Consider the following 11264-nt stretch of genomic DNA (forward strand, 5'->3'; position numbering starts at 1 on the left):
TGTTTTTCCTCCCAATGGCACCAAACTTGTTCCTGAGGAAATGTTAGTTTTCAGCCTCTCTTCTATTTGAAAAGGGATGTGCTTATGTGAAAGTACACACACAGAGAGACACAGGGTTGTTTAAATCAATATGCGCCATAAGAGCATAAGAAGAACCCTGCTGTTTCAGGTCAAAGGCTCATCTAAATCCAACATTCAGTTCTTACAGTGGCCAACCTGATACTTCTGGGAAGCACACAAGCAGGCAGGGCTGTCTTTAGCATATGCGGCAATGGGGTGCGAAGATCTGCCCGGCATCCCCAAATTTAGTTTAGCCCTGGCGCTGTTGACAAGCACTGCCATTATGAGCTGAAAACCAGAATGGTCATGGCTGGGGAGGAGCGGGAAGAGGCTGGGAGGAGCAGGGAGAGGCTGTGAAGTTGTGGGGGGAGTGGAGAGAAATGGAAGCTCTACCAAGGCAGGGGGAAGAGAGAGGGGGAGAGAGGGAGAAAGAGAGGGGGGAGAGAGATCAGCTCCTCCGCCTTGGGGCTCTGCAGGATCAAAGGCAGAGGGCACCCACTCACCCCCCCTTCCTGTTCTGCCAGCTGCGTCCGCCACTCCCAGAAACCTGTCCAGGAGCAACTGGGGATGGCCAGTGTCTCCCTCTCAGCAGCAGCAGAGTGGCATTTCTGGGGGCAATTGGTGCGTAGCGACCACCAGGCGAGTGGGGCTAAGCACGGATCAGTGACACTTGTTTCCAGCAGCTGGGACAGGGTGATCTCAATCCCCCCACCACTTACTTACTTTCCTTCCTTCCTTCCTTCCTTCCTTCCTTCCTTCCTTCCTTCCTTCCTCCTCTTTCTCCTTCTCCTTTTCTGCCTCCTTCCTCCACAGTGGGTGCTGTTGCACCTCTTCCCTTCTCTCCATTGCAACGCAGCGCCCGGAGGTCAACTTTGACAGTGGCCGGGGAAGGGGAGATCAGGGTCAGGTGAGTGGTGTCACCACGAGCCAACCACCCCGGGGAGTTTATTTATTTATTTTTTATATAATTTTTTATTAAGTTTTTCCTTTACAAATAAATCCGTACAACCATGTTTACAAATTTGCTATTTTTTGAACTTCCACCAGCACCTCCCTCAATCATCCATTTTTCTTATCTTCATGCATTTTCTATATGATATTGCCAATTTAATATTAACCTTCCATCTCTGTTTCTTTTTTACAATATACCTTGTACTATCACAAAGCCTCCTTAAAACCCACTAGCGTTGTCTGTTCGTCACATATAGTTTTCAGATAATCCGTGAACTTTCCCCAGTCCTCGATGAATTTGTGATCTTTCTGGTATCTGATTTTTCCAGTCATTTTATCCAGTTCTGCTTAGTCCATAAGTTTCATTCTCCACTCATTCAAGGTCGGTAGTTCCTCTTGTTTCCATTTTTGGGCCATTAATATTCTTGCCGCTGTTACTGCATACTGAAAAAGTTTATAATCACTTCTATTTATCTCTCTTCCTGTTATTCCTAACAAAAAGGCTTCTGGTTTTTTTTACAAACGTGTATTTAAGCATCTTTTTCAACTCATTATATATCATTTCCCAGAAACCCTTTACCTTCTTACATTCCCACCACATATGAAAAAATGATCCTTCTTTTTCTTTACATTTCCAACACTTATTACAAACTCACCCCAGGGAGTTTAGGCGCTTTCAGCGGCGGGCACCTGGCGCCTCCCAGAATTCAGCGCCTGGGTGCCCTGCACCCCTTGCACCCCTGGGTAAAGACGGCCCTGCAAGCAGGACTTGAGTGCAACAGCACTCCTTCTGTGAACCACAGCAATTGGTGTTTACAGGCATGCTGCCTCTGACCGTGGAGGGAGAACATAACCATCATGGCAGGTAGCCAGGGGGTTCAACAGCATCTGCAGGGCATCTTGTTTGCTACCTCTGCTTCACAGTGAGTTAAGTTTCCTGGTTGGCTACTTATTTACTGGTGTAGGCATAGGAAACAGGGCTAGGCCAAACCAAGATTTTTTTGTTGCTTGAGGCCAAATATGTGACAGTGTCACATCACACATGCAGTTTTGTCCTCCAACACCTCACTGCTGTTTCCTGCCACCTCCATAGCGTCCGCTGCCTGAGGTGTTTGCCTCACTTTATCTACTTTATCTAATGGTAGGGCCGGCCCTGATCACAAGAGTCTCTTGTTCCCAGTGGTGTAGCGTGGGGGGTGCAGGGGGGTGGCCGCACCGGGCGCAACATCTGGGGGTTAGGGTTAGGGGGCGCAAATCCACGGGTTAGGGGGCGCAAATCCACGGGTTAGGGGGAACAAATCCACGGGTTAGGGGGGCACAAATTACTTGCCTGCCCCGGGTGCTGACAACCCACGCTACGCCACTGCTTGTTCCCTTCAAATTACTCCACAGACATTCCTGAGAAAGCTGATGTCAAAATATACTGCAGTTGTTGTTGCTGTTACTGTTTTAAATACTATCACCCTCTTGTCCCTTGGTGCACAATCTTCTGGGACTTGAAAGGATTCATGCTAAACTCAAAATGTGACGCACCACATTTTGGTGGGCTACAACCATTGTCGGTTCAAAGCCTGAAATAATTAATAACTCTGCCCTTCCTAACGTCACTTCAAATAAAATACGCTTCGCCTGTGAATTACAGGATTTTGCCAGGAAGCATCAGAAGCTTTTATTTTTAAAGGCACCTCAGAGAAATCGCTAATGTCTGCTTAATCATGTCCAGGCAAAAGCAATTAAAATTAAGCCGGTGTTATGCTAAGGATAGAAATTCTCTTGTTGGCTATGCAGCGAGTGCACAGTCAGGGGTGCAATTTCTACAACAACAACAAAAACCAACCTAGTCCATCACGTTTTTCTTCTTGGCTTGAGTCTTGCTTCAAAAGTAATAATATTGTGTTGACATCTTCGTAGCCTCAACCTAAATTGTTGATAGCATCTCCAAGTTCCTTTCCATCCCATCATCTTTTGGCTTGGCACATGGAATTGTACTCTGGGCTGAACTCATGTCTCTGCCAGTAAGATCTGTTGGACTAGTGAGCACTATGAGAGCCTTTTCTGTGGTGACCCCATCCCAATTTCATGCCTTTCTGCATACCAGTTATTCCTGGCTCCTTCCCTATTTCTCAACAAATCTTAAAGAGTTGGGTGTTTCAATCTACCTAACTGCTGTCATCTTCAACTTTCATATTTTTCAGTTATGATTTTAACTCTTGACATTTCTATTTTGCTTTCAAATATTGTTGTTGTTGTCGTCGCTGCTGCTGCTGTTGTTAAGATGGCTACACCCATAAAGAGTCCAATTCATCAGACTGCATAGATTTCACATCAAGACCCCTTTAGTCTATTTTGTTTTGTTTTTATTTTATTTTTGCCTCAGATGCCAAACTGTCTTGGGCTGGCCCTGCTCAGCCCACAGAGCTCTCCCCATGGTAAACTGCTGCTCTCGACTTAATCATTTGGCACATATATAGCCTTGGATCAGGCAAAGCTTTTCTCCGGGCTCAATGTGGGTACAACTCCCCACCCATCTTTGTTTCTTGTCCTTTACTAACCTGGGGGTAGGCACTTTGCAGCACAGCAGTGCTGCTCAAAACAATGCTGCAATCTCCTCTGCAAATTTGCAACGGGGCGGACTACAGTTCAAACAAGTAAATGTATCAGTTAATATAGGTGGGCATTCCCTCTCCCCTTACGATGGGCACAGTAAAAACCCTTTTGCCAGAGCTGCTTTTCTGTGGCCTTTCAAGATGTGAATCTCAGTAAACTCCATCTTATAAATCATACATTGTCCACCGCAGCGTATTTCCTTCTCAGACTGTTCCCTGCTGTGTACTGTCCAGTTCAATTTTTAAATGACTGAACAGCAAAGCTCTCGCTTCTCCTCTGGGGAGTCCACTCCAGCCTCAGAGAGACCTGACCAAGCAGTCAGCCCAAAGTGTTCTTTTCTTTAATTCCATCCCATTACTCTTAACAGCTGCCTGTTGTATGACCCTAAAAAATGTCGTTTGCATTTGTGCTTCTGGGGTGTTGATTTATCTAAGTCTAACTCTCCCTTATTCCTACATTTCCCCTGTATGTTGACCACCTAGCTAGATGGCAGTCTAAATGGGTATGTTTGTGTGTGCATTAACTGGGGGGCAGCTTTTGTGTGATCACACACAGCCCCCGCTCCCTGGAGACTACTAGACCCCTGGCAATGTAACTGGATTCGCCGCCCGCCACGCCCCGGAGCTGGATACCTGGCCTAGCCTCGTCAATTAGCAAATCCTGGCTGGGGGGGCATTGCCAAGGGAGTTGGCCAGGTAGAGTTGGGACTGCCCACATGCACAATAGAGGGTGCAACTTACCTGTTGGCCTCAGTCGGCTCCTGAACTTCCCCCACCCTACCCTCCCTCAGTTTATGCCTTCTTCGCAGCTTAACCTTCTTCTTTACAAAATAAAAAAATTCCTTCCAGTATCACCTTAGAGACCAACTACGTTTGTTATTGGTATGAGTTTTTGTTTGCATGCACACTTCTTCAGATACACTGAAAGAGAAGTCACCAGACCTATAGAGAGAGAGAGAGAGAGGGGAGGGGTATTACTCAGAAGGGTGGTGGGAATGGGTGATTGGCTGACAGGTGTGGTAAACCTGTTGACTGTTAACGACTGCAACAAAAGCACCAAACTTAATCCGTTCTGGAAGTCTGTTTGACTTCCAAAATGTTCAAAAACCAAGGCGCAGCTTATGATTGCTGCAGGCGCCCAGAAACAATAGCCGACAGCTGCAACGGACATTCAGCTTCTGAGAAACGTTCAAAAACTGGAACACTTACTTCTGGGTTTTTGGCATTTGAGAACTAAGGCGTTTGGGAACCAAGGCATTTGAGAACCAAAGTACCACTGTACAGACAAATGGAAAACCCTTTGAGTAGGATTGATTTGACTTCCCTCCAGTTCTCCTGACTTGTCCCCAGTTTGCCGGCTTTTCAGAGTATGCACCTAATGGTGGCCCAAAACTCTTTGTGAGTTTCCCCCATCATCATTATGTCTGAGTTTGAAGACGAGGACAGGGTGTTTAAATTCCGGCCCGAGAAAAGGCATTTCTCCTCCAATCATATTTTCATTATTGTGATGTTCCCCGTGCCATGTCTCCCGCATGACCTTGATTGGGATCAGCTCATTTTAAACAAAGACATAATTAATTGCACCTGCTATACGAGGCACATCATTTGGAAATGGCAAAGGCAGATGGCATTCTGGGTAAATTTATGTTAATTGTCATAAGGGCGAGATCAATAATTCTGACTTTTAGCAATACCAATGGGGGCCTTTCCATCCATTTGCATGACATTACACATAACCATTTGTAATTTTACTTTTAAATTATAATTTACCCTGTGCAGCAATCACATTACAATACTTTTTTTTTATGTAAAGCAAATTTTGTTAGAGGCACATTTGATTTCATAGAGAGCAAGATGAAATCAAAGTGACAAGCTGGTTAAAAGATGTTAGGTATTTCTTTCGTAGGCTTAAAAAAAAAATTGCATAGAGATTTATATTTTACCCTAATGCTTTATATTGTTACACCACCACCACCACCTTCCCCACTAAAATATTAAAGAGTGCTAACTGGCTAGAGGTAATAAACTGGGAATTCACTGGGAGAGACAGCTGAAATATTTCCTGACAAATTCTGACCTTGAGGTCAGCATTTATGCCACTGTAGCCTTGGGTTCCCAGTGCCTTCTGCACGGCGATGACCTTGAAGACATGTTTAGACTGGTAGGATAGGACATCTTAAAAGGAATGGGTGAGTGGGGAACATACATCTCAGCCAGCCCCTGTCAGAAGTGGCAACCCCTGTCACAAATGACAGCAGATTGGTGGTGGAGGAGGAGAAATCAAAGGGCAAAAAAGAAGTAGGACCTGTACTTAAGAAGAGCCTGCTGGATCCGGCCAATGGTCCATCTAATCCACCATCCTGTTCTCACAGTGGCCAACCAGATGTCTGTGGGAAACCTGCAAGCGGAACCCAAGCACAAGGGCCTTCTCCCCTCCTGTGGTTTCCAGAAGCTGGCCTTCAGAAGCTTTCAGGGGTATATCATAGTTGTTGTGTACTGAAGTTCTCACCCTGGGCCAGCAGGGGGATACTGTAGATAGTTATGCAAATGAAGGATCGAAAGTGACGTTCAGTGATTTCGCTCAGTGATTCAGCTCAGTTCAGAGGGTGGCTGCATCTGGCTGTGCTCTGATGTCCATGGATCCCACCTTCGTCGCCAGTATTAAGTTGTGGGCGAACATATCAGACGACAAAGCGATTCTTCAACAGCTCTTGTTTATTCAGAGGCCAGAATAGAACTGAACTGAAGAGCTCAGTCAGCCTGCTTATATAGAGCTCCAGAACAACGTAACTGTTGCAACTTTCTAAAACTATCCAATCACTGAACATCACTTTCGATCGTTCATTTGCATAACTATCTACAGTATCCCCCTGCTGACCTAGGGTGAGAACTTCAGTACATAACAATAGTTGTTGTGGCTAGTAGCTTTATCCTCCATGAATTTGTCTAATCCTCTTTTAAAGGCATCCAAGTTGGTGGCCAGCACTGCCTCTTGCAGAAACAAATCATCTGAAGTGAGTTAGGAAACTGCAGCTTGCCTTGGAAGTGCTCCCAAACCTCAGGGTGCAGAATACATGCAGGAGGCCCTACGTTCACTTTATAGAATCATAGAGTTGGAAGAGACCACAAGGGCCATCGAGTCCAACCCCCTGCCAAGCAGGAAACACCATCAGAGCACTCCTGACATATGGTTGTCAAGCCTCTGCTTAAAGACCTCCAAAGAAGGAGACTCCACCACACTCCTTGGCAGCAAATTCCACTGTCGAACAGCTCTTACTGTCAGGAAGCCCTAATGTTTAGGTGGAATCTTCTTTCTTGTAGTTTGGATCCATTGCTCTGTGTCCGCTTCTCTGGAGCAGCAGAAAACAACCTTTCTCCCTCCTCTATGTGACATCCTTTTATATGTTTGAACATGGCTATCATATCACCCCTTAACCTCCTCTTCTCCAGGCTAAACATGCCCAGCTCCCTTAGCCGTTCCTCAAAAGGCATCGTTTCCAGGCCTTTGACCATTTTGATTGCCCTCCTCTGGACACGTTCCAGTTTGTCAGTGTCCTTCTTGAACTGTGGTGCCCAGAACTGGACACAGTACTCCAGGTGAGGTCTGACCAGAGCAGAATACAGTGGCACTATTACTTCCCTTGATCTAGATGCTATACTCCTATTGATGCAGCCCAGAATTGCATTGGCTTTTTTAGCTGCCGCGTCACAATGTCAAGTTTGTGGTCAACCAAGACTCCTAGATCCTTTTCACATGTACTGCTCTCAGGTGTCACCCATCTTGTATTTGTGCCTCTCATTTTTTTTTGCCCAAGAAATACTTTATGGCGTATCTCTTTTACAAGGTAGCACACCCAAGTGTCATCCCTTTCCAAGACCTCAGAGAGGTTCCACCAGTTGGAGTAGAACAGTCTTCCACCAGCCCGGTGCCCTTCAGATGTTGCTGGACTTCCATTCCAATCATCTCTGACCCTTGGCCATGGTAGCTGGGGCTGATGGGAATTCGAGTCCATCATCATTCCGAAGGCAGCAGTTGCGGAAGGCTCTGGAAGACAATACTGGACTTTTTATTTTTACTTTAAAAGGCAACTTTAAAAAGTACAAATAAAAGCATAACAAAATAGATGCAAAGAGCACGTATTAACATAACAAGCTAAAGACGGCTCGATAACTATAGATACTGATCATCTTAACTCTTTGTCCTTTAGATTTTATTTACAGGGTTTTGAGATGAAGAGAGAAAATAACTCAAAAGGTCCATAGTTTAGAGTACATTGCAGTCAGAGGGCAAGTATTATCCTTTAGACTTGAACAATCAATAAATGCTTTCCATATTTTCTCAAAGGGTCCTTTACCTATTGTTCACAATTTAACCTAAGTTTTGTGGCAATTTCTCTAAAAAAGAGCACTGACAAAATTCTTGGTTCCCCAGTCAATATTTACATTCTGAAATGTTTTCCCATTCTGAGCTGCAATTGGCGCTGAAAGTAAATGATTGAACAGCTCTTTAAGAATTAGATTTCTATCCAGAAAGATATTTAACAACTTCACTGTCACAGATGGATGTATCCCTTGATGAGAAAGCTCACACTAATCCCACAATATTAGACTTGACAGACCAATGGTTGGACTGAGTGTACGACAACTTTGTAGGCTCCTTTGAAGAGCATCCTTCAGGATGGTGTTTCAGACCGCTTACTTTATGGTGACAAAATCGGAACTGGAGGGAATACAAATTCCCCCATCTCAGAACTCCACAGCTGAATATGAGCCGAACCCAAATACCTCCAAATGCAGGCCCATAATGAGCCAAGTTCAGAAATGGCCTCGGTCCAGTATATCTGAAGGAGCGTCTCTACCCCCATCGTTCAGCCTGGACACTGAGGTCTAGCGTCGAGGGCCTTCTGGCGGTTCCCTCACTACAAGAAGCCAAGTTACAGGCAGAGGGACTTTTTGGTAGTGGTGCCCACCCTGTGGAACGCCCTCCCACCAGATGTCAAAGAGAAAAACAACTACAGTGGTACCTCGGGTTAAGTACTTAATTCGTTCTGGAGGTCCATTCTTAACCTGAAACTGTTCTTAACCTGAAGCACCACTTTAGCTAATGGGGCCTCCCGCTGCTGCCGCGCCACCAGAGCACGATTTATGTTCTCATCCTGAAGCAAAGTTCTGAACCCGAGGTACTATTTCTGGGTTAGAGGAGTCTGTAACCTGAAGTGCCTGTAACCCGAGGTACCACTGTACCAGACTTTTAGAAGACATCTGAAGGCAGCCCTGTTTAGGGAAGCTTTTAATGTTTAATAGTTTATTGCATTTTAGTGTTCTGTTGGAAGCCGCCCAGAGCAGCTGGGGAAGCCCAGCCAGATGGGTGGGGTATAAATAATAAATAATTATTATTATTATAATTATTATTATTATTCTCTCTGATTCTGCAAAACAGTCCCCCCAAATGAGTTTCCTCTTTCTTTTACCCAAATGTAAGCCTGTGAGTGGATGTAGGAACAGGTGGCATCCACTGAATACAGAGAACCATGAAGGTTATGACTCCTAAGAGAAAATGAGGCATGATCATAGGAGCATAAGAAGCTGCCTTAATACTGAATCAGACCATTGACCCATCTAGCTGTTGTCTACACTGACTGCCAGCAGCTTGGTGGGGTTTCAGACAGAGAGACATTCCCAGCTCTACCAGGAGTTGCTTGGGACTGAAGCAGAGCATTGGTTCATCTAGTTAAATACTGTCTACACTAACTGGCAGTGGCACTCCAAGATTTCAGACAGGAGTCTTTCACTCAGACCTGCTTCAAGACGCTGGAGATTGAACCTAAGATCTTCTTCATTCCAAGCAGATGTTTGACCAGTGAGCTATGGTCCTTCTGCCAAGGGGCATCTATACCTATCACCCATGAATATTCCCTGTCCATGGAAGGGTAAGCTTGCTTGGCATGGGAATGACAGAGAGATGAAGAAGATGAAGATGATGAAGAAGAAGAAGAAGAAGAAGAAGAAGAAGAAGAAGAAGAAGAAGAAGAAGAAGAAGAAAAAGAAGAAGAAGAAGAAGAAGAAGAAGGAGTAGTAGTAGTTTGGATTTGATATCCCACTTTATCACTACCCTAAGGAGTCTCAAAGCGGGTCACAATCTCCTTTCTCTTCCTCCCCCACGACAAACACTCTGTGAGGTGAGTGGGGCTGAGAGACTTCAGAGAAGTGTGACTGGCCCAAGGTCACCCAGCAGCTGCATGTGGAGGAATGGGGAAGCTAACCCAGTTCACCAGATTACGAGTCCACCGCTCTTAACCACTTCACCACACAGGACTCCGGGTGAGCTTCCCTATGTTTGGTGGTTTGTTGTTGTTGTTTTGGAACATCCTGGAAAAATTCTTGAGAGAAAAGGCAGAGCTTTTTCCAAAGGTTTGGGGGTGGGAAACCCACAAACACATTATAAGGCAGAAAGGAGGAAACTGAAGATAGCATCTCACCATCACTGCTTACAGAGATATATTAACAATGTTTTCCCCTTTAAGCCCCATAAATTCAGTGGGGTTGAATAGTTTGCACAACCAGCCAGCAAGCTTCAATTTTATGCAGCAATAATTGTGTTTTGGATGTGTGGGGGTTTTGAGGGGGCAGTTTTTTAAGACACACACACAAATACCATAATAATAATAATAATATATAAATAGATAGATACTTGTGTTCATACCTCCCCACCCAACCAGGTTATAAGCAATTCTGATTTGCCATGAGAAAAGAAATGCATTGTTGATATGTGCGTTTTTAATTCCCTCCCTGATGCTGCCTGACTAAATCCATGTTTTAAGTGAGCAAATATATTCAAATATTCAAAGATATGTGAGAAGTAATAACATTCTTGCTTAGTCTAATTCCAGAATCATCACAGTGCAATAAACAGAACTCCCCTTAAAAACCTGGAGAGAAGGAAACAGGATCAGGCAGAAATGCATATAAATGAATAATAACCATCAATACATTCAGCTCTCAATCTCGTAGAAATAGAGGAAAGACCAAGCTGTCACGCTACATGTTGGGAGGCAGGAAACAAATGTTAAGAAAGTGGCTGGGATAAAGAATTAGCCAGATCCGAGTCTCGTAGTGCAATATGAGCGTGGTCAGAGCATATGTAATGCTCCGTGCTATGGCTGCATCAGAGGAGCATGAGGTCCTCTGCCCCATGTGGTGAGACACTGAACTGCAGGTGGCAGATAGTGAAGTGCCCTCTGGCCTAGACTGACTCCACCCACCCAAGCCCCACCCACCCAAGCCTAGACTGACTCCACCCACCCAGGCTCCACTCACCCAAGCCTACACTGACTCCACCCACCCAGGCACCAACCACCCAAGGCTAGACTGACTCCAGCCACCCAGGCTCCACCCACCCACCCAAGCCTAGACTGACTCCAGCCACCCAAGCCCCAGCCACCCAAGCCTACACTGACTCCACCCATCCAGGCTCCACCCACCCAAGCCTACACTGACTCCACCCACCCAAGCCCCACCTACCCAAGCCTAGACTCCACTCACCCAGACCCCAACCACCCAAGCCTAGACTGACTCCACCCAACCAGGCTCCACCCACCCAAGCCTACACTGACTCCACCCACCCAAGCCCCACCCACCCCAGCCTAG

This window comes from Podarcis gaigeae (genome assembly GCF_964106915.1).
Source record: "Podarcis gaigeae genome assembly, chromosome: 10".
Lineage (NCBI taxonomy): Eukaryota > Metazoa > Chordata > Lepidosauria > Squamata > Lacertidae > Podarcis > Podarcis gaigeae.